We start from the raw sequence: 25277 nt of genomic DNA on the forward strand, positions 1-25277 counted from the left end.
AAAAACGCACGTAATGCCTTGAACGCTTCAGAACGGGCACCGGCCATAATCAAACTGTTCCATTTATTGAACAAAACGAAGCTTGACTCGTTCTCGGCATAGTTGGTAACCTCATTGAATTAGCACGCAATCAACATAACCTTCCAACTCGGAGACTGTCACTGAGAAATGGCGAGTGCGCAAAAAAAGGTGGCGTCTCGGCACTGCACTGACTAACCTATCCCATTTGTCTTCAAGTGAGAATTAATTTATTTTGTGGATATTACGTACCAAAACAAAGATTACCAGTGACCGCCCGCGGTTCCACATTTCATTAAGCGTCATATTCTCAGACGCTGTCATTGCGACAGTGGGCACAATTTTTCGTAGACCAGACTCTACGGTGGGTTGTCATAAGACGGTTCTTTCGGACGTAGTAAAAATAAGGCCGCACTCACCGGGACGGTACGACTGGCGTCGGATGTGCCATCTTCTCGCGTGCATAGGGCGTGGCAGAAGAACGAGGCTGCTGCTGCAGTGACTCAAGCCCGACTGGCGCTGCTTTCAGACAGCGTGGCCAGCCAAGCGGTGACATCAGCGCAAACATCACTCGATGCGCTTACGACAATAGTGAAACAGTGTATAACTCGCAGCAGAGCACAGCTACATTCACGGCTGCTCGAACATGACAGCGAATATACTGCACTTGCGAAACAAGTGGCACATCTGTAGTCATCTTCTTCCAAGAAGTGTGATCGACAACCAGAGATTAAACAAGCCGCGTTAAGCCGCCATTCCGGTAGGGCGACGAAACAGTTCTTTAATGCTCAACACGCCAATGGAACACAGTGCAATACGCATTAGCTAAGTTATCGCTCTACTCCAGACACGCTTTTTTTCTTGTTCTTCTTTACCAGAAGCGCAAATAATGGTAAGCAGACAGCATCGTATCTCAGTGAACGGTCAACGAGTTTCCCCTTCCTCGTACCTACGTAGGCACTTACATACTAAGTAGATTCGTGAGCACATTGAACGAACAGACTTGTGATGTCATCACATGACCTCGTAGCTTGGTGAAAGCTGGGCCGATAACAGACGCAGTGCAAGGCCCTGTCACTTGAAAAAAGCTTTCGTAGTGACAGGATCGCATAAAAGATCCAGTCGTCCCAGCTGGCGAGTGCATCTCGCGAGTGTTCATTTCTTTCTGTCTTATTTTTTTCATCGTTAAACGTATCGGCAGTAATCGAGAGTTTGATATCGAAAAAAAAAACCAAACAACCGAGACAAGCTTTGACGATGCTTTAAAAAAAATCACAATTGTATGCAAGAACAGCAATCGAAGCATACCTACACAGTCGAAATCGAAAGTCAGTGAGAAATAATAACAAAAATATCAATAAAGTGCTTCACTTCCTGCTTATTTTGAATACAGAACAGCTGAGAACTTGCTCTTCCGGATGGTACAGCTTCAGTGGTTACCTTCGTGACGTACGATAACCAGTGAAAAGTATCTACACTTTTCATTGTACAGTTTATTTAGTACATGAAGGTAGGGTTGTGCTATGCCCATAATTTTTCCACGTCAAGTTCCTCCTTATCAATTCACTTAGCTCAACGGTCAACAAGTTTAGGTTTTCTTTCCAAATTAAAGGACTTCGGTTGGTCGTGAAGAACTTTTGCCTCGCCTTTCGCACGTCTAAATTGACCATGCATCCTTGAGTGGCCCAAACAAGCGAAACAGCTGGGCTCTAGGGAGGGTGTCTCGATAAGTCACGTTTCATCTTGTTGGCGGTTTCAATAGTGTGATGAGCCATTTGTGGTCATGCATTGTCATGGAACAACGAAACTTTCTTCAGCAACAAACCTCAGAGTTTGTAACGAATCGGTTTTTCCGTTTGTTGCGACTTTCCGAATCTCCATACCCAAAACGCAGTTTGACGTGATAGTGCACCTCTGCCATATTAGCTAAGCACTCGCAACCTAGCGGCCGCGCCTAGAAACGGCGATAACAGGGTGAACCTTGAAAGCATATATGTTATCACGCCATGCTCGTTCAGAAGCGGCTGCATAGTTCTATTACGAAGAAGATTCTCAAGCACAGTGTAAGAATACCTCTTACACCGTGCTCTCTAGTTCGCGCTGCGCCGTTCACCACCCTAGCGGAGAGAGAGCAAAGCTCCAGTTGCTCGGATGGGTCGCGCTTGCTTGGTTTTCCCATAGGACACCAGCGCTGGAGTTGCCACGACCACCCTGGCGGTGAGAGCACGCACTTCTAAGCTGCTCCCGTAGACGAGAGTGGCGGCTGGTAGAGGCGGCGCGTGCGTGCATCGCCGTAACAAAACGAAAGAGCACTGGCTATACTGCTGCATATTCAAGTGCAACATTGTATAAAAAAATGGAGGACGTATAGAGGAAAGGGAAGACGTAGAAAGAGGAGGCAGCGTTGCATCCAAGCAGACAGGTGAGCAAAAGCCTGCTCTCGCTCTCCTTTCTAGTGCTGTCATCCTCGTTTATAAACCGAATGGTGTGTGTCTGCTATATTTATTCGATAGTGAAGACAGCCACCAGTGGAAACTCAGGCCAAACAGTCGAGTTTGAACGGCGTTTTGCCGGAAATGAAACGAGCATATTATGCAACGTACAATATATGTAAACTTTTTGTTCTACTGACCCAATGAGCGGTGAGCCGTGCACTTCTGGACTAGCAAACTTTCCATGCGTCAATACACCTGACAACCACCACCAAACTCCATGGCACCGCGTGAAGTGAATGATACGATAGGCAGTAGTCTTTCTTTTTTTGTGTGTGTGAACAGTTGCGTGTAAAGGAAAACTGCCTTGTTCACGATACTTGTGTGGGGCCACGTTCAACTACGCCTGCGAGCTGTTATAAAAAAGATACTCTCACGGTAAATATTCCATGCCGAGATGCCTCTTTTTAACTTAATTTAGGCAAAAGACGGGACTCTTGTTACGAATAAATCAGCGGACTACTCGAAGCTTAGCTTTCTGTAGCCAGTCAATGCGGTAAGCGTTTTTCTCACCGGCTGCTGTGGCTAAGTAACATCGGAATGTATTCCTTGCTAGAGAAGTATCAAATTTCTTCAATTTTTACTCGTTGTTTAGTTGCCCTAACACACAGTTTCAGTTTTTCCGTTTGCCTGTGTCGGCCTCAAATGAAGGTGTCTGTTAGCACCGATTATTGCTAAGTTTTCATGTGTCAAACAAGGTATCAATTTGAGGTGCGCTGTATGGTGTGCGTGTCGAAATTGTGACCACTTGGGGTTCTCCAATGTGCACACATCACTTGGGGTTCTCGAATGTGCACACATATCTTGGTTGATGCGTGTTCTTTTTACATTACACGCACCTTATCGGAAGCCGCTTGCCGTCGTCACTAATCTATTCCGCGCCCTCAAAAATAGCGGTGCGACACCATACGTGCTATGCTGCCACGGTGGTTTGCTTGATCAACGTCCCCGTGCATACATACCGCGGACAGAGTGTACAAACGATTCTAAAAAAAAATGACGCAGCTACCACTTTTACACTGCTCATTTTTCGTTTTGTTTTACTGCAAATGTTGGCTGCGTGGTATTGTCGCATCACGTACTTATCAATGGAGGCATGTTCGCCAGCACTAGCATTAGCCCAAAACCCAGCACGCAACCGTAAAATGAGGACGAGAGGGCTGCCATCACGGCACAGCACTGCCCCTTCGATACTATATGCACAGAGCAGTCCGCTTTGCTCTCTCCGTTTTTTTAGAGATTTTTATGTGAGAGTAGCCTTCGGACACAGTTATTTTTCTAAACCACAGTGCAGTTATACTGGCGCCATGGCTTTTCGAGCTGTACGTTTCAGAATGAAGCACGGCAGTGGCGCACGCGCGTGATCTCAGAGAGGTACACTGCGGCTGGTCGTCTGGGTGCGAGCAGCTAAGTGGTCTCGCGATTAGAGAGCATACGATAGCGTGGTTCAAGAGGACTTGTGGGAAATACTGGACACACTAGGTGTGAAAGATGGAGTCACTAATCTTTTGAAGGATATCTATAAAAGTAACAAGGCATGTTATAAAGTGGGAAAAATGAGTATCCAAGCCTACAGAAGTAAAACCTGGGCTTAGGCAGGGGTGCCCCCTGTCACCCTTATTATTCATGATGTACCTACAAGGATTAGAGGCCAAATTAGAGGGAAGTGGACTGGGCTTCAACCTCTCTTTCGTCGAGGAAGGAACTAATTGAACAAGCACTACCAGCAATGATGTACGCAGATGCTATAATGCTAATGGCCGACAACAAGGAAGATTTGCAGAGATTGATGGACATCTGTGGTAATGAGGGAGATAGGTTAGATTTCAGATTCAGTAAAGAAAAATCAGCAGTCATGATTTTTAATGATAATGAAGGTAGTGAGCTTAGAATACAGGAGGTCACGCTAGAGATAACAGATAAATACAAACATCTGGGCGTATGAATAAGCAATTGGACCGAGTACCTAAGGGAAGACGAAATATGCGTGACGACTAAAGGTAGCAGAAATGCAGATGTGATGAAAAACAGGGCACAGTAGAATTACAACAGGTATGAGGTTGTGAGAGAAATATGGAAAGAGGTCATGGTTACTGGTCTGACGTTCGGCAGTGCGGTCTTGTGCATGAGATCAGAATTTCAAGCAAGAATAAAAATTAAGAAACGTGGAATAGGAAGGCTTGCCTTAGGAGCCAACGCGAGTACACCAAATCAGAGAGTACAAGGTGATATGGAATGGACATCATTTGAGGGCAGGGAAGCTAGCAGCAAGATAAATCTTGAGAAGCGATTGAGAGAAATGGGGGAGGAGCGTTGGGCTATGAAGGTATTCAGCTTCTTGTACATGTAGAATGTCGATACAAAATGGAGGAAGTGAACCAGGACTTTCACTGGTAAATACTTAAAAAAACAGCAGGGGGCCAAAGCATAAAGAACTATCAGTTAAGAAGGAGGTGAAGGAAACTGAGACTTACATGTGGAGAATTGGCATGTTTAAGAAGTCCGCACTAGAGATCTATCAAACATTTAAGCAGGATATTGCCAAGCAAAGGATCTATGATAAAATTCGGGGTAGTTCTCAACTGTTTGAGGCAAGGACGGGAGTATGGCGGACCAGGACATATCGGGCCATACACGAAGGGATAGACACGGTATGCAGTGCGTGTGGAGAGGAAGAGGAAACTACCGAGTACTTGATAATGTTCTGTAAGAAGCTTCACCCTATAGTTCAGGATGATGGCGCAGATTTTTTCAAAGCACTGGGGTTTAGGGACAGTGAGGGCGAAATAGACTTTAAGTGGGTAGAATTAACTAGAAGGAGGTTTTCTGATTTGTGGCTAAAGTCAAGGCACGAGTAAAAATTAAACCCTTCACTGCAAAGTACGAGTCCTCAATTTCACTATTTAAAGGAAAAAAAATGAATCTTGTTTTTGGTTCACTAAGTACTACGGCTTGGTGGCGTTACCCACCGCCCGATGTAAAGGGTACAGCCATAATAATCCATCCATCCAACCTATCCAGCGCTGGTCTCCCATTGCGCGCACAGACAACCTGTTCCTTGCGGCTTCTATCTCGCATTTTGCATGCTATAAGCGCCGTTCCTTCATCATCCTGGAAAGCCAGCACACACTCCTGCTGCATTGTGAGCTGGTACAAAAGTTTAAAGAAGTCTCAGAGCTGAAAACTACCCGTGAAGTTCTACTGTTTCTAATGAAAGCAGTGCGAAAAGCAAAGGCGTCAAAAGGGGATTATGGCAGTTTGTTGATACTTCCGCTGTCTAGTAACTTCGAAGAATTTTTTGTCATGCACAGTATTACCAACCGGTAGAAACGGGATGGCCGGACTCATGAAAAGAAAGTGCGACTGAAACTACAGCAAACTGCTGTACATTTCGAGATCAGGCACTGGCTTTCTGAGACAACCGTATGTAATGCGAAAGCAGCTGAACTTGCTAGCTTAATACACCATTGTTGAAAGGCCATACCATGAGCCCTGCAAGTGTTTTATTCAGTGGATGCCTATAGACTTGTCGTCACCGTGTTAGATCTGAGAGTTTATATACAGGTATTTCAAGCAATACCATCCAATAAGTCACACTCTAAGCCAAAAATGGCCAAAATGGGAGCAACGGCTGTTTTTACTCCTTCAGACCGACTGTTACTCTCCGAAAAGACCAAGCGTAACAAGATGGCCGACTTGTTCGAGAATGGGGGAGCAAGTGTATTCATCTTAAGTTTGTAAGGGAGCAACGGAAGGAGGAACCGCATTAAATGCTCTCGTCACGCAACGGTTACTCCCCGGCAGGACACCGCACACAAATATGCATGCCGCCCACATTGATATTCATGGGACAGATTATTGTTTGTTCTGTGTGCCAAACTTCACCAAACCAAAACAGTGATTTATTTTAGCATCCGTAGATAATAAGATAGCAGCGCTGGCTGAACACAGAAGGCCTGAGAATACAGTACGGCAAATACCTAACACACGCAGCAGCATAATGGAGAGTTGGCACGTCAAAGCGGACCAAACGCCGAAACACGTGCAAAACAACGAAAAAAAAAAGCCTAGACACGCCGTTCATCCGCGAAGTAAGGGCGTCAAAGTCGATCAAGCACCGAAACACGTGCATAAGGAGCCCCCCCCCCCCCCCCCGCCCAGATATATCGGAGAAGAAAAAAAAAAAGCGGACCCAGACGCGCTTCTCATCAGCCATACACTTAGTAGCACGCTTCACCGTGTAGTTTGAGGGCAGAATGACAAAGCTGCGCCATCTGCGCCCGCACGACAAGTGTGGCGCTAGTGTAGCAAACGATGTAAGTTACAAAGTAATTTTTATTCAGTGTTTATGTTGACTAGCTCTAAATAAAAATTACACTCAACTTTTTATATCTATTTATGAGTTTTAGTGTACCTCAGTTTTTTTTTATAATTGTATTAGGAGAACACACTGAAATTATTGCGCTGACGCCTGTGCTGCCACTGCTCGACGTTTTTTTTTTTTTTCGGCGCAGCTAGGTTCGCGTTCGCACTACTTACTCATTTTCATATGGTCTGTGGTTGGCGAGCACATGGACGTGCAGGCTTGTGAGCTATGTTTTGATCGTGTGTGTGTGTCGCAGATTTGCGTTTCTACTTATTCGTGATGAAGGTTAGTGTATATTTATCTTTATGGAGCGCGAAGTAGTTGTGGATTTTGCTGCTGGGTGGAACAAACACATCGTAAACACGTCTTCAGCTGCCTGGAAGCCTGTTCGCTCGTCGGACAAAGGACTGTGCATGCATCAGCGTGCAGGTGAGTGGCATTTCCAGCAACATTTAATGCTCTTACAATACATTGTTGAGTGGTTGCGCTATTGAAAGAGAAATGATTTGCTCTTATTCACCGTATCCATTGCTAGCCGTATCGGACTAAATTACCTCTATTACCGCCTGCATATACCCTCTTGCTTCCCCTGTCACCACTGCAGTGCCAGTGTACTTTTGCAGTTAAAAGTTCATTTCCGCAACACTACCTCGCTTGAAAAAACATTGGGGCGGGGTTGTAGCTGCATTCATACTGGCACTTTTCTACCATTGGCTTTATGTACTGTTAACGGCTGAGTGTTGGGGCCTTGGGCCGCATTTTTTAGAGATGTAAAGTGTATGTAAATCAGTAAGTGAACAAATCATTGTCGCATCACTTCACTGGCATAACCAGGTGGTTGCGCACAGAATTTTTTTAGGCCGGGCGTAGGAAGCCCAAATTGACGACCATATTCGCTTGTCCGGCCTATTCAGATAAGCGGACCCCCCCCCCCTCCCCGCACGCCTAAAAAAAAAAAAAAACTGCCCACATCACTGCGTCACTTGCTTCACCTCTGCGCTGAACGTACTATTTTATAAGCGCACCATCAAGCGCGCAGTTTACATATTGACAGAACAATTGGAGGAGGAATGACCCAAATCTTTGAGATTTCTTTAGTGATGCAAAACCTTAGCAAAACTGAATATTGTAAAAGACAATCATAAATGCTGTATGTTCTCGTTAGCGCTGTCATTATTCTGCATCATGAAATCTTTATGCGCTGTGAAAACTTGGCATGCCGTTGAAGTCACATATCGACGTTAATACCAATCGACGAAAATTTCGACAACCTCAATAACGCCGTTTGGGATTTGCCGCATGCACATAATTAGGCTGATTTCCACTTGGCTGTTCTTAACCTGACTTCTACCAAATTAAACAATATTTGATGCATGTCTTTTACTTTTTTTTCAGGGATATGACACAAATTTGGTTATACTGCAGATAAAGATGCTCCCAACGATGCTAAAGTACAGAAAGCAAGTGAATTTTGGTAAGTGCAGACTTTTTGTACTACGTATATGAAAGCATCGCTTTTTAGGGGCAAACTGTGCATGTGTTGGCCAGAGAATAGTTCATTATGCCACATGGTTACACTGGCACTGACAATTCGACATGGCTCCGCTGGCCCGTGTGTGTGCTCACACTGTTACCGTTAAGATAAAATGTTTATGTTTTCATTGCAGGGATTGCTGTTTGTACTAAAAAGCCAACTGCCAAGATTTCTTTACGCTGGTACTCCTAAAAGTATGCTTTCCCTATTTACATGGATTTTGGCTTGCACGAAGCATAACACTTGGGCCTAGATTCACAAAGCTGTCCATGCGCAGGCCTTCATAACAGTGTTTCTTGACTTGCCTTTACCCTGTTTTCTGCACATGTTTCGTGGGTTTAAAAGTGCCACAGCATGTTGACCTCCCCCACTCTGAAATATTCGCGTTCAAAGTTCCGCAAGAGTGGGCTTAACTTTCTTGTGCACCTCTTTGCTAGTCCAAGATACTGAAGTGTTATGCTCTTACTAGAGGTGGCAGTGTTTCTAATGTTTGTATTTCCATCACATTGACCAAGTAAGCGATCTTGGCTTGACTGGTAGCACATCCTCAACAAATGTCTTTGTGGCACATGTAGAAGGCAGTACAAAATAAATAGGCAGACATTCACACCGGGAGCTAACTTCTAATAATGCTTTTTTTTTTTTTGGAAACCATGGTGTGCTTATTCCAATTTGTCTAACAAGCAGTAACCTGTTTGGCTGTGAACCAACAAGACGTTGAACTAATAAAAGCTTCACATCTTGTTGCTCTCAAATATATATGTATTGGCAAGCTATTTGTGACACTGTCAAACAAAGAATCAGAATATCTGTGCGTGCCTTAAGATATATTGCTTCGCTTACATATCTCGTGGCTGTGACTCGTCAACCGAGTGAACAAATGCACCCTAGTTTTCTAAATTTAAAGCATTTTTTGAAGGTAGCACGGTCTACATTTATTTGTCTATAGTTTTGTCCAGCCGTTTGCGTCAGGTACAAAGAAATATACTGAAGATTATCATGTAGCCTCTGCAAATGGTTGCTTTCAAGCAGGCTTTGCATGCTTGGCTTGTGCCTACAGGTATTTCAAATTCAAGACGCAGCAGCGTATGATAGAACAGTAGAATCGAGAGCAACTATGTGCACGAGCTAAATAAGTATTTTAACATGAGCGGACAGTACGTGTTATTTGCCACACACATGACCTCATTTAGAATGCCCATTGGTGAATGGGCTCATAGAAATGTCCCTCAGCTGTGTATAGGAAACAAGTTAACTGAACCTAAGGGTATCTTTAGCTACTAAAAATATGCCTTGTTGAGGTGCTGCACATTTTCTTCCAGAATATTGCTGTCTGAGACATCATGTGAAGAGCGTCTACCACATCAGCATTTATATGGCTTGCCAAGTAACGTTTGGCCGAACCTTCCTTTTTTTCACATTTCGTTTTGCAGTAGACATCCTAGAATGTAAGCGCTGCTGCAGGGTGTGTGACTCATTGTTATGAATTGATTCTGGCATGTTTAACCTCACACTTCTATTTTTTTTCTTGCAGCAATGAGATGCTTCACATATGCCTGCGGTGACGTTCTGCTGCGCTAGCCTGATGGAAACACCAGCTGCGAAACTTGAGTTCTTCAGAATTGGAGAAGTTGCCCTTCTCTCACCAATGATGACACAGACTGCCCTATGCTAGAAATTCAAGATTGTTTTTCCACGGATGACGCAGAAAACCTTTGATGTATTATGTTGTTTGTTTAGTGCTGGCTGTGGTGTGGCGAAGTCTACTTTTACGTGTGGTCAAACGTCGCCTCATAAAAAGAACAATAAAGCATTTATTTTCCTTTCAATATTGTCCACTTTTTGTGTTAGAAGCACCCAAGCAGTGCTCTTCCAAGGAGCTCTCGCCATGTGTTAAGCGTGTGACAAGCATACTCGAGATAAATATTCATTTCCCCAAGGAGTAACTGGAAGCATGTGCAGTTGGTTTTCAGAGAGTAACTGCGAACACGTGGGAGGAACGGTAAAGAGTAACTGTTGCTCTTAGAAGAGCAACTGGTGGGAGTAATGGTTGGTCGGCAGGGAGCAACTGGTGGGAGTAACTGTTGGTCTGCAGGGAGGAACTGGAGGGAGTAACTGTTCATCCCCCGAAGGAGAAACTGAAAGGAGAGCAACGGTTCCTCCCTCTGCAGTTACTCCTTTTAGGAGAGTAATGGGAGTGGAAATGCAATTGCTCCTTGAAAGGAGCAACCCCTATACCCCTGTTGCTCCGTTTTGGCTTAGAGTGCAGCATGCTGAGTTGTTGCGATGCTAGGATCAATTTCAAAAGTTCTATTTCCGCATACGCCAGCTGCATTTGTATGGAAGCGTGACCTAGTCACTTTGTGGTTAGATTTAGGTGCAAGAATTGCAGACAGGGTGTGTTGGTATTGTACACTTAAAGCATACGATGGAATGACGCTCAACGTAAACACAAGTGGCGCTCGGTGTGTGTGCACCCTCTCTCCGTTGTCGTAGTGCCTGGTACTTCAAATTGATTTAGGTGCACGTTAAAAAAACCTCAGGTGGCCCGAATTAATCTGAAGTCTCATGCTACGGCATGCCTCCAAATAGTATGATGGTTTTAGCACGTAAGATATTATATACTTGCATGTGCCCGAGCTGCGGACGATATACAACTGCCTCTACGATAACGAGTTGAAAAAAAGAACCAAGGAGTAATAAATTTGCGATGGTTTCACGAAATTAGACGCGGTTATTAGGGGCAAATATCGGCGTAACTAAAGTATGCTCGATCCTAGCGGGTATTGCATATTATGACAAAGACCAAGCGAGCTGTCAAAATAACCAAGTTGACCTTCAAATTAATGAGCACGCAGCGTGATCAGGCGTGGATTACAATTTCAAACGAAACATGCGCGGCAGGTAACCTGTGTGGTTGAAGTTGACATAAAATACTTCTTTTGTGCGCATAAATATGCTTTCAAAGAAGCTGTAATAAAATTTAAGGTGACATTAAACCCACAATACGACGTTGTTAACATCCGTTGAAAACGTCGGCAAATGTGAAACTGAACACTGCGTATTGCGATGGTGCTAAAGACTCAACAAAGCAGACGTAAATTTAGTCTCTTCCCACCGACCTTCTAATAAAGTGAAAGCGGCGCGACAAACTTGGCATACAAGCTATCGAAATCCGAATGCTATGTATAAATGCGTGCGAAAGCGTGGTAGTAGTTTGCCGACAGCTTCGAGAAGACACGACTGCCGCAGAAAATGAGTGTTTTGCCTGTAACATACATACAGAATTCACGTTGTCACTTCAAGGAAATGTTATAGAAAGGCGGCTGTTGACCATCGAGATGCACATAGCACTCGCTCAAAGGCATCATGTTCGACTTGCTTGCCCCCGCAAAGGTTACCAATAATTCACTCTTGATCCTCGTGAGATTCACACCGTGAAAACGTTTTTACAATATTTTAAACGTTCGGAGCAAGCCGCAGGCTGAGGCAGATAACGGCGCACGCAGGGCGCGTGCTGAGATAGCGCAGTCAGAAGGCGGACTAGAAAGGCGGCGAAACACGCGCAGCACAGCGCCCACTGGTTGACGGAGGCCTATTTTCGGTATGCCACACGCGTGAGCCCGAAAAAGAAGAAAGCGAAAGACCATTGCAGTGTGCCAGTGTGCCGCAATGCGTGGCAACGTATCACTTCCCGAAAGTTGCAGATGACGCGCGATGGCGCAAATCAGAGACTGACACTAAGGTAGTTTGTTCTGATCAATTCACTCACGATGACTTAATTATCTTTGGTGAATTACGTAGCGTGTGTACATTCTTACTAATATTCGGGCTAATAAGTGTTCCAAAGGCGAATGGTGATGCTGCTAACAACATCGAATGTGCAAATAACTTTAACGAGGATATTTTTTTCTGCTTTTACCAACAAGGGTCCATTTTCTCAGCTTTCTTCACCTTCTAGTAGTACCGAGCCTAGGTCCCCAATTATTTTTTCTGCGAGGAGGGTCTCGATAATAGAAAATATTAAGCTTTCATCGTCTGCAGGCGTTGGCGATATTAACTCAAAACCCTTCATAAGCATTGAACATCTGTGTGCCACGTACCTAACTTTGTTATTTTCGCAGTCATTATTATCAGCCATTCTGCCACCAGATTGGAAAGTAGGGAAGGTTGTTCCAGTCTTCAAATCAGGTAACAGAGACTCGCTACTAATTTGCCATCCCATATCTTTATCTAGTGTCCCCTGTAAAATCACGGAACATGTCATATAATCCCATATCATGAACTTCATCCTTGTCAACATGGATTCCGAAAAGGTGATTCTTGCGGAACATTGCTGGCCATTTTTCTTCACGACCTACATTCTAACCTCGACTGTAACATTCAGACTGATGCCATTTTCCCAGATTTTGCTAAAGCATTCGATACTGTCCCTCAGAAACGCCTCATAACCTCATGTAACCTAAATACACTGACATTGTCTACCATGATATTTTTTCTTAACCACGCAAAACAATTACCTCACGGAATTTTAAATGGACTGTTACAAGAACATCTAAATATTCTGGCAACGAATGTGGTTATTGCGACGTGTGCGTTCCAAACCGCAAAAAAAAAGCTGGCATCGGAATATTCTACCCTAAGCTTGAGTGGTCTTTTTCTTTAGGACTGCCTGATTTTATCCCAGTTTATAGCGGAATTCATTGCCATAATGTCAGCGCTCCAAAAGTTTCCCAGTTTAATTACAGAAAATTATCGCTGACTCATTATCTCTGTGTACTTGTCTCCCTGCATTTAGCGAAACGCCTCTGATGAAGGTTCTCAGAAAACTAGTTTCTGCACACCTTTAATGTCTCCACTTAATTTGGGTACCAGCATAGTGTTTGCTAAAATTAACCAGAGGAGACTCTGTAGCTGCGATTGTTCAGCGACCATGGAAATGATGGGTAGTACACACACTTGCCTAGTCTTCGTACATCTGGCGGCGAATCGTACTTGCGGCTTCGTTTATTGTAGTGTTTCGATTTTGTTTTGAAAGAAAGACTCAACCCTTTGGAACGTCGTGACTTGCTTTGGAAAGGTAGGTCTGAAAAAATGAGGTGGTAAAGCGCAACCGCTGAACATTTGCAGATTTTTGTTTCGGGAGAAAACAGCTTCAAGCCACACGAACACACGCGGAGCTAAAAGCAGGCCAGAAGTACGAAGATTAGACAAGTGTGTGTACTGCCCATCATTCCCATGCTCGCTAAAACGCTGTGCGTTGCTGCTCCTATAGACACTAGCGTCAGGGTTCCCTCTAGTGTAAATAAGGAAACTCTATGGGTACCAGTACACAAGGGTTTGTTTTTAAACGAAAGCGCTGATTGGTTAGCAAAGGCGGCGCTTTTGATGCCAATCATTCCGGTTTTTCCACTGACAACATACATTACAATTGCATGATTCCGCGCTCTAACTTAAAGAAAAAATGCTTATCAGACCGTGTCTTGACAGCTTCTTCAGAATATAAGCACGTCTTATTTCTCAGGGACAGTGGGTTATCGCGGTCGAGAATAATGGCAGTCGCTATAACCAAACTGAGCTGCCGGGTTACCTCCCTCAACTTTTACCTGCATCGAGAAAGTCTAGCGCTGTTTCCTTAGTGTCTCTTGTGTGAGGGGGAGGAAATAATTAGCCTTTCATTTCTATGCTGTCGCCGGTACACGTAATTGAGGAGGAGATTCATAGCACCACTTCTTCGAAACTTGGGTCTAGAAATATCCGAATAAGTTGTTCTTTCTTTTGGCGCCTCTACTCTGTGCTACAGTGACAAGGATGTTTTCAACGCCATAGAGAAATTTAACAGCCAGTATAAAAATATTGAGCTAAGTTCTTCATCCTTTCAAACATTTCAATACCAATAATCTGTAATTAAATTTGTTGTATTACCTATTCCTAGCTTATACGAGAAGTAATGTGCAGAAACATTAGAAAAAATTTCATCTAACACTCGGCCAATCTCCTGTATTGGGTTAAAGCCATGAAAAGAGGTGAAGAAGAAGAAGAAGAGAAAGCGCTTGTCCCTTCTTCTTCATCGCCCTGGCACAGCATCCTAACATGCTGCCGTACCAAGTAGCCCAGCTTTAAATACCAATTCGGTGTCAAGGACTAGTGTGGATCAGGAGGAGAATGGCTGAATTTTATGCAGAATGCCTGGGCCCGATTACTGCTCAGATTTTCATTTTTATTTGCACTTCTATGGTCAAAGCTGTCTTTGTCTGGTTTTTCTTCATGTGTTCACATAGAAATCACCATTTTGTGTTCTCGTCGTTGTTCTTGGGTAGATATAAATACTCAATCACCTGTGGGGCGCATAGCCGCATATAGTGGCTCGTGGTTAATGGTTGTGTGCCACACGTGTACGAAGGATAGGGTTAGTTTGGTGACATACGCGACGGGATTTTGCCGTTATATGTGATATCTAGAGAGCTATATTTGTCCAACCCTCTTATAAACTTATTGGCTGTGAGAGCCTAGACTGGAGAGGCCAGTGCTACGATCACTTTGACGTCACAGCTCCTGCCCGCCTTGCTGCTTTGTGTTCGCACGCGGCGTTCTGGTGTAGTCGCCGTTCTCAGCGTGTGACGCTTAATTTAGCGAGCTCTATATACTGAGCAGCGCTAGGTTGCGCTCCAGTAGTTTGTGGTAATAAAATATTATATTTTGGGTCTTGCCTTCTAACACAATAATATGGCTGAGTGGCGCTGTACTGACAATATCCGGAAATTTTCGAACATTTGGTGGTCTTTAACGTGCACTGGCATCCCACAGTACAAGGGCCTCTATTTCGCTTCCATCGAAATCACACCGTCGTGCTCAAACTCTCGATCAGCAGCCGAGTATACTGTAACCGCTATATCATCGTGACGCAGGCCGCTCGCAGGTTCTTGTTGTACTGTCCGATGCCTCAGTTCCTGACCGCGCATGCTATAGATCCCGCTGCATCATTGTCCCAAATATCAATAAATGTGTGACACTTGGGTGGTAAAGCGGGAGAGCGTGCTAAAGCCAACTCGCGGGTCTGCAGAAATGAGATTCATGACGAAGGTTTTCTGATTTTGTGTGAGCCGCTGCAACCAAGGCAATTGGTAACAAACTGCTGGCGTATGCTCACGAGCGCCCTCGGCAGCTCATCGCGTGCGTTTCTCGATGAACCTCCTCTTGATGGACAAGCTCATCGTAGATTTGCGAAATGAAGAGGAAGAACGGCGCACGCGCCAACGTGCTCGCGAAAAAAACATTTTGTCAATCTTACAATCCAGGCACTTACGCAAATAAGTAGGTGGCAACTACGTATCAGTAATAGTGAAAAATTCACCACATCACTCGTACCTTCGAATTTGTGTTATGCGAAGCTTGCTGATAAAAGGTGAATGTGTTAATTTTTTTATTGAGTGACACATTATGAAGTGGCGCTAAGTATTACACACACACACACACACGCACACACACACACACACACACACACACACACACACACACACACACACACACACACACACACACACACGTGTTATACAGCCGTGTATGTTTTATATTAGCCGTTGTTTCCAATTACATAACGATGCCAACAGCAACATGAATATTAGCAACACTACAAGCGGTAAACTGACATGAAGCGCTGGTTTGTGCTGCGCTTGTACTGTCTTCGATAAAATAGAGATGGTGCTGGCTCGAGCTGCACAACCATTCACTCCATATAAGTACTCATTGACTCGCACATGAGCGTCCCACCACTCATTGGAGGCAACGCTTCTCCTTCATTCAATAAGTAGAAGTGATAAAGGCGAAATAAAGGAAATAACAATATAAGCATTCCCATATCCAATTACGCAACATTCCCATGATAGCTCAACACTCTCGACGCATTTACTCCCTCGCGGGTGGCCTTTTTATCTTTCTTCGGTCACATTTTGCATGGCGCGAAAAATTTTCTTTGTGTCTTCAATTCGGAGTATGTTCAAACTTATATTTATAATAATATTGAATTTCTTGCGCAAACTTCGAGCTGATGAAAACAATTGGGCCCGTCTCAGGAATGGTCTGGTTGACCCAAAACAGCTAAGTAGATTAGTTGTGGCAACACCAGAGGGCATGCAAGGTTTTAGGCATGCAAAAACCAAGGTGACTTACTTGTGAGATAGCATAAAGAAAAGAAAGAAGAAAACAAGAGAAAAAGCTGGATAGTACCAGGCACTGTCACTGTGTCCAACTAAAATCGTGCGTGCGCAAAGCGAGAACAAGGCTGGCTCCATCGCAAAGCAAGCTTGATTCGGCGGAACCACCGCGCATCAGCAGACAACGTGGCTAAGGCTCCACCCACAGCTGTCATTCCTCGACTACGAAAAAGCTTTTGACAATGTTTCTCACCAGAATTTGCTGCACGAACTTTCCTTCTTGAACTTCGACTGTGACCTACTAAAATGGCTTGAAGCATTGTTATAATCAAGCGCTCGTACTTCAGCCCTCCATCCCACTTCCGTGTCTCTTCAGGGGTCAGTTCATGTCCCACTTCTTTCTTCTTTATTAAATATCAATGATACGAACCTTGAAAAATACGGATGTTTGCAGATAATTACGTGATTTATCCTACCACAAGTAATAACACAGACAGAAATTCATAGCAGCAAAAGCTCAACGATGTGCCATCTTTGTCCTTCCGGTGGCTAATGACGCCTAACTAGAAAAAATGCAAACATATGTCATTTACCTGCCGTCGTAATCCCTATGCATCTTCACCTACAATAACAAACAGCCGTATTGAGCTCAGATCATTGAAATACTTAGGTGTCTTGATTTCATTTTAGGTTAACTTGGGCGCACACCTCAACACCACACTCTCATCTGCAAACCAATCAGTCGGCAGTTTGAGGCATCACTTACTTCATGCCCAACGGGACGTGAGAATATGAGCGTACGTATCACTAATGAGGCCGAAACTCGAATATGCTTCAGCAATTTGAGACCTACATCAAAAATGTCTCAGTAACGCTCTTGAGCCTTTTAAATCGCACAGTAAGATACATTCATTCATCCACCTCATATGAAGTCAGCATATTCATTTTCAAATAAAAAACTGACTTAAAGTCTCTCTCGCACCACCAGGCAGCGTTGGTAATCTTCATCAGTATTTCTAAAGTTCACCTAATCACATGCCACACATCACCGCACCCACAAGAATATCGCAACGCTCTGGTCATCCGCTACAGCTTTGAAACAATGTTCGCACACAACTACACTATCTGCTTTATTTTTTTCTCAATCGATTGATTGATATGTGAGTTTTAACATCCCCAAACCGCCATATGGTGATGACAGACTCCATAGTGGAGGGCTCCAAACGTTTTGACCACCTGAGGTTCTTTAACGTGCACTCAAATCTGAGCACACGGGCCTACAGCACTTTTGCCTCCACCGAAAGTGCGGCCGCCGCAACCGAGATTCCACCCCACGACCAGCGGGTCAGCACCCGAGTACCTTAGCCACTAGACCACGGCTATTTTTCTCTCTAAGAGCACCAAACTGGAATACACTTCCCCTCCATGTTGTCGCCACAATTGGTGATGCATTATATTCAACACTGCTTTGTGTTCTGTTTTGCCATATTTTCGGTAGTCATGTATTACTACCTGTTTTTTTTTTCCTATCGTTATCTAATTGATGAATTCTTTAACATATGCATTTACTCAGCGAGTGTTATTCTTGAGACAGTGTATATAGATTTACTTTTTTTCTTCTCAGTTTTATTCGTTTTTTACTTTTTATTATTTAAAAAAGTTTTGAATCACATTGTATTTTTTGTTTATTTATACTTTCTTAGTGCACGGGCAACATTTCAGGAAGAAGACACTTATGACAGAGTGCACACTTACTACCACCTCACAAGACAAAAGAGAGCAGGTTTTCTTGAATAATTGCTTTCAGGCGTGGCTGAATCACTTCTCAATGTATGGAAGCAGTGGAACAATGCACAGCAGGTATCTCAGGACGAGTCAAAGCCCAAAGTGTCTGCCGTTCCTTACGCGCAAAAAGTCTCGCACTGCTTAAAAGAAACCATTTAAAAAACTGTGATTCGAGTTGCCGTCAGGGCAATAAAAAAAATTCTGCCTTGTTGTGGAAAAGAGTTAACTACGAAGGAGCTTCGATACTCTGGTGCAATGAGAAGCATGCAAAAATGTTCATAGAATGTGTTATAGCCGTTTTGTATTTTACTTTTTATCATGTGGTCAATACTACATCGTAGAGGCGGGGCACTGTGTGAATGATCACCTTATGCAGCCCGCAAAACTCATGCGTGTATCAGTGGGCAGCCACCTGGTAAGTCATCGTGCCAATTGTGGGTGTTCCCCGAAGTTACACAAATTCTAAGTAAAACAAGTTATTCATAGTGTACTGCACCGTAAAAACACAGAAAACAAGAAAGAGAACGAGGACACAGCGCATTCTTTCAACTGACGTTTATAGGATTGGGACACACATATATCTGCACAGGAAATCAACAAAGATAAAAACCAGGAAGAAAAATTACGAAAAAAAAATCTAGAAGTCAAAATTGAAGAAGTGCCGATAACTCACATATGAGTGCTAACAGTGCTGCCCTTGTTCATGTCTCACCAAAAACAAAAGCCCTTTGCCAGAAAGGTGCAAGAAATTCATGCTTTCGCAAGCGTCCCCAGACTGTTTGGTCTCTTGTCCCTCAATTATTTCCCTCACCCTTTGGCCCCAATAGCGAGCAAGGACCATGGTTTTTTCAAAGGTAGGGCTACAATTGCAGTCTCGCGTATAAATGCCGAGGTGCCCCAGTACAGTGGTGTACACGCTACAACAGTGCTCACGGAGTCTTTCATTCAGCCAGTGTCCAGTCTGGCCCGCATACTTTCTGCCACACGTCAGAGGAATGACGTACACGACGCTCAGAATGCAAAGAACGAACTTTCACGTATGGTCTGTGGTACACAATGCTGCCAACCAGTGGAGCCTCTTTTTTCTTTACTGTAATGAAAAAATTATATAGATTTCCCTAGATTTTTGTGGACAGCAGTTTTTAAAGACTATTGTGTTTGTGCAGTAGATAACGATATCGATTTCCACTTTTATGATACAACGGCGCATTCGTTTGAATGCATTGCTCCGCCGCGGTTGTCTAGTGGCTAAGGTACTCGGCTGCTGACCCGCAGGTCGCGGGTTCAAATCCCGGCTTCGGCGGCTGCATTTCCGTTGGAGGCGGAAATGTTGTAGGCCCGTGTGCTCAGATTTGGGTGCATGTTAAAAAACCCCAGCTGGTCAAAATTTCCGGAGCCCTCCACTACGGCATCTCTCATATTCAAATGGTGGTTTTGGGACGTTAAACCCCACATATCAATCAATAGTTTGAATGCATTCCCTGAAATCACCGTGCTGAAGGTGAAAAGATATCGCAGTGCAAATTGCAAAGCTTTACACAACGTTTTATTATTATATGAAATCACAAAGGCAAAGCAGCCATCACATTGCGGGGAGGGGGCCATCATGTAGTATCACAGTATTTTTAATCGAATCGCCAAGAAAGAAGAAGCTACTATTTTGTCTACACACAACCATACAACATTGCAAGAAACAGTTACATACATTACAAAGCATTGCATACAGGTCGAAGATTGATAAATTACGAAAATAATATTTAACCCTGCTAGCTGTTCAATGCAAAGCACGAAAATGTTACACTGAGATACAATGTATTTTGAATAGCATGCAAATCGCATTACAGTAATGATAAAAATAGTAATATTATTATAACCAGAACGAGCATACAAAGCGCATTACATAAAATATTCCAGCGGGCAAGCTTAAAAAGTTTATCAATGTTGTCATTTTGCAATATGTGTTATTCTGGTGTTATAATGCAGATCTGTTATTTTGAAACTGTCCTGCAGAAAATGCTTGGTGGTGTTCAAATCTCTAACACCCTATTTTTGCAGGACAAACGCTTATAAGTTCCCATATTTTCCACGCATGGTCTCAGATTGGAACGGAACAACTCGGGCATCCTCAGAGAAAATATTTCTCCTTCGCTCTAAATAGCATTTTCTTGAAAATTCAGGTGTCCGATCTTTTATTACAGCGTTTTTCTTTTCTTTTCCTGTTCTTTTTCATCTTGTATGAGCTGTAATTATTGTATACTTATGTATTCATTACTTTCTTGGCTTGAACGGACAAAATAATTGTGTTTATTGTTTTGTATTTTTTATGTATTTATTTTTATTTTATTCGCACAACAAATGAAGTATGAATTTGTGGTGTTTTTTCTCTTTTGTTCGGTACATGCGTTATTATGAAATAATTTGCTATGTCGCTTCTTGTGTTCACTATGAGTGTATGAAACACTCAACCTGAACAATCTTTATGCCACTTATTGTTCGACTATGTTCTCTTGTAACTGCCAACCTGTTTGGACCTAAGGGTTTGCAGTATATAATAAATAAATAAATAAATAAATAAATAAATAAATAAATAAATAAATAAATAAATATAAAACATGAAGTGATGCACTCTGACATGTAAGCTTACGTACATATAACACGCTTACACGCTCAATACATATAAGCACTAACACTTTTATATTATTACCTATATTACCTAATTATTCCAACCCCCCCCCCCTTTCAAGAAGAGAAATATTTTTAAAAGCAAGGCCCCGTCCCATTCATGGCCTATCCCCCTAGGCGGGTTGCGCCAAGGTGTTTAGGAACCAACCAACCAACCAACATATAAGCAATACTTTGGAAAACGTATTTTCAAGCTATGTCATGATATCTGATTCAGAATTTTATGACAAAAAATGGTTTAACCATGAAAGCATATAATGCCAGTGGGCAGTTCATCCCTCGCACCCTGCTGAATGGTTGCGAAAAGATATGTTTATTAGAAACGTTGACTGCTATTTATTCGCTTCGTATACAATGCCTTGCAGTCGCCCATCAGCCACTTTTTTTTTCAACTTTTTTTTCAGCTGTTCAAGTAACCGTATACATGCAGATCATTGCTCTGGCCAATCTTTTCACAGAACCCTTGACGACCTTGGTGGAGCCACATGGGTTCAAGGGGCACCTCACTAGCAATGTGACAGCGTTTGCGAAAAACAACAAACGAAAAAACAACAACAACGTCGCGGGTGAAAGGCGAAAACAATAAATTGTCAGCTCGGGAGAGAGCAATTTTTTTGTTCGAACTGGGATTCAGGCAATCGACGTGGAACGCGGACAGCACAGAATGAATCGCAATGAAGCAGGGGAAAGCAGAGCACTGGCACAGCGTTGGGGGCAGAGACCGGCCCTGTTGCCCCCTTTCACCCCTCCGAACCGCTACTGGCATGGCACAGCGCCTTTGGGTGAGTTTGGAGGGGGTGTAAAAGAGAAAAGGTGGAAGAAATAGAAAAGGAGTTGTGGGCAGAAGGTCCATCCATCGATCTCCTTGCAGCTTGCTTGACATGGACGCGATATATTTCTCCAGATTTTGACAATTTTCTCTTTTCTCTAAGTACTACGAAAATTTCCTAGATCTAAGGAAATGTCCCTAGAGATGGCAGAACTAGTGGTACAGCCTCTTTTGTCGGTCATCCGAGAAATCGTGCTGCACAGATCAGAAAACTTCTCAGGGGCCGAGAGAACCACACGCAACCCCGCGCCCTCTCCAATCCTTTTAAGCCTGTGCGAAATGTCATGCACTTAGGGCAACACAGCTGTCTTTATTTTATCCTGAACCCTCAAACTTACTCTGCACTCCTCCTTTCTCCTGGGATCTCTGACGTCTTTAAGCAAGCCTTGAGCCACAGACAGCACCATGTCTGGCGTGAATGCTACGACCTTAAGGCGGGTCACCTGCCCCGAAAAGGTGTCATCCACCTTGTGGTGGTGATGGTTATATAGAAGAGGAAAAAGGCACCTAATTTCTGTCAGCTTCATGGGTGGCACGTCGCAGTGCCTTATAAGTGTGGGGAGAAGGAGGGATAAAAAAGATAGCAGAAAATATATCAGAAGTAGGACAGGCAAGCGACAGAAAAAAGTAATAGCTTTGCCGCAAAGGCGAAGCAATGAACACGATAGCAACAATTTGAAAGGTCACGCACAGAATTGAAAGCAGATCGAAACGTGTCTGGCGTTTCTCGTGCCTAAATTACGCACGAATTGTACTCACGGGTACCGATGCACACGAATAAGCGTCTTATTTGTTACTTCGCTGAGTCAGAAAAGCGCGCGCTTTTCACGATCGGAGACTGCAATGTTTGCAGTGACTTTTGCACGCCCGTTAACTACAGCAGAACCGTTCCACGCGAAGCCCGAGGCCAGCCAAGGCATACGATCCTTCCCTCCTCGTCACTGCAAGATAGGGGCGCGAGAAGAGCGTAGCTCCCCTTCTCTAAGCCGGGCAAACTACGTGTGGGAGATTGGAGCGGGCGCCGCTGCGCGATGTGGCAACGTGCGCTCATTGCGCCACCTTTCTGGTAATACCGTAAACACAACATCAGTAAGTGGTAGACATAAAAAGCTTGAAGGTTGACTCATCAAGAACGTTCTCTGGTGTGGCTCATTGGTTACCGCCTCGCTTTCGCGACGCAGAGGTCCTACGTTCGATCTCCCGAGTGAGAGTGTTATTTTTTTCTGTTTCTATTTCTTATGTTTTCACATATATAGATACGTATACATATACGGGGCATGACATCGTTGCCGACGCGTGCGGCAAAATCCAGCCGAGAGTGTCCACATAACTGCTATCGCAATAAATGAGGAGATATGAAAGTGATCTCCAGTCGAAACAGTCCAAGGACGGGGTACCGAAATGCGAGAGCTTCACAGCACCAGGAGTCCACGGAGGGTGACCCAGTCGGTGGGAGCTACGCTGTCGTGGAATATCGCGACGCCACGTCCACCCAGCTCGAAATCCTTCGAGCGAATCGACCCGCCTTATGGTTTTACGACTTGCACAGGGCCTTCTGCAAGGCCGAGTGTGCTATTGCCCTTGTCACTAACTTTGAGTGCCTCGACGAAATGGGCAGCAATGGCTCATACCGCCAACAGGTCTGCTGTTTCAAAAAAAAACCAGCTTCAAATCTAGAAACTCTATGGTGTCACCTTGAGGCAGCTCATAAGTGGCGTTAAGAGGCTGAAGCTAATCCTGGAAGACCTCTAGGATTGACACGGCATCCTGTTCGCGACCTGCTGAATCTACCGAGTAAAATAGCAAGAAGTCGTCCACATACCGGAAAACTTTCCCAACTTTAGATCATTGTAACTGGTGATATAGTTTTCTATCAATATTGGCCAAGATCAATAAGAATCGGGGCAATGCACAAACCTATACAAATGCTCTGACGTTGTAGAAACACATCATCACCAGAGGCAGAAAAGGTTTATTTAAGGTAGAAAGTAAGAAGATCCAAAAAGCCTACCGCAGAAATGCCCAGCTATCCAGAAAAAAAACAGTACCAAATTCATCTATGGCATCTTCGACAAAAGTAACACATCATTGTGACGAATCTAATGAAACAAATCCTTTACGTCAACAGAAAACGCCAAAAGAAAAATTTTGGGATGAGCCTTCAAAAACACTGAGAAGCTTTCTGGCCTGTGCAGCTCGCGCTCTCGGATGACACAAAAAAAAGAGTCTGTACCACAGACCACAATTGTAAGTTCGTTCCTTGCATTATGAGCGACGTGTACGTCCTTTCTCTGACGTGTGACAGAAAGTTGCGGGCCAGACTGGACACTGTCTGAATGAAAGAGTCGTGAGCACTGTTGTAGCGTGTACACCACTGTACCGGGGCACTGGGCATCGATGTGCGGAACGCAAGTGTAGCCGTACCTTTGAAAAATCATGATCCTTGCACGCGATTGGGGCCAAAACATGAGGGAAATAATTGAGGCAGAAGATATCAAATGGTCTGGGGCCGCATGCGGAAGCATGCCTCCCTTGCACCTTTCCGGCCAAGGGCTTTTGTTTTTGGCGAGACATGAACAATAGCAGCAGTGTTAGTGCTCGTATGTGACTTATCGACCCTTCTTAGTTTTTACTTTTTGATTTTTTTCTTCCTGATTTTTCTTCCTGGTTTTTATCTATTTGCTTTCCTGTGCAGGTATATGTGTGTCCCTATCTTATAAACCTTAGTTGAAAGAATTCACTGTGTTCTTGTTCTCTTGCTCGATTGGTGTGTTTTTTGCGCCGCACTACGCTATGATTCACTTATTCCAACTCGCCCAACAAGCAACGTTGCAAAGACAAGCTATATGGACCATAGGGCACGTGAAATACATGAAGCGTTTTCGATTCATGAAGCGGGAAATTAGTGTATTAGTGCTTCTTCTTTCAATCTGTTGAACAATGACTACAAGTTTCTTTTCATTTTTTTTGTCATTTCAACATTTGAGCAATTCGTTCCGGTACAAGCGCCATCATTTTTCTTTTTTTCTCTGTGTGTGATCATCTCACTTTGTTTTGTTTATTTGGTAATACTGTCAACCCTCATAGAGGGTCATAACAGAGAGGAGATACATAAATAATGTACAATGTTCATAAGGTTTCTTAATGCCTTGACAACTCACGATTGAAATTGGTATTTTCTTAATTAACAACTGAACATTCAAATAAAAACTCAAGAACAATTCGAAATTCAAAGTCATTTTTTAAAATATTTGCTATGAACATGAAGTCGCTTACACCCCATAGAACTGAAAAAAAAGTAAATTAGCAATCACGTAAATGCGCTCCTACAGCATTTTAGAAGTCGGTGACATCTTTTGAAACAATAATTTTGTTGGCGATTGGTTCGACATTTCTATGACATCTGAAAAAAAAAAGA

General features: G+C 43.6%; 1 protein-coding gene and 1 long non-coding RNA gene across 2 annotated transcripts in view; one reads left to right on the forward strand and one right to left on the reverse strand.

Moving 5' to 3' along the window:
- The window catches only part of LOC119162950 (muscle calcium channel subunit alpha-1-like), a 1445695-nt gene that overhangs the window by 1110334 nt on the left and 310084 nt on the right, over window positions 1–25277 (reverse strand). The gene's annotated exons all lie outside the window — the stretch shown is intronic.
- Window positions 8243–10239, forward strand: LOC142783969 (uncharacterized). The gene is made up of 2 exons (XR_012888541.1): window positions 8243–8604; window positions 9945–10239. It is a non-coding gene; the product is annotated as an uncharacterized LOC142783969 (long non-coding RNA).

This window comes from Rhipicephalus microplus, unplaced genomic scaffold, assembly GCF_043290135.1.
Source record: "Rhipicephalus microplus isolate Deutch F79 unplaced genomic scaffold, USDA_Rmic scaffold_13, whole genome shotgun sequence".
NCBI classification, from domain to species: Eukaryota; Metazoa; Arthropoda; class Arachnida; order Ixodida; family Ixodidae; genus Rhipicephalus; species Rhipicephalus microplus.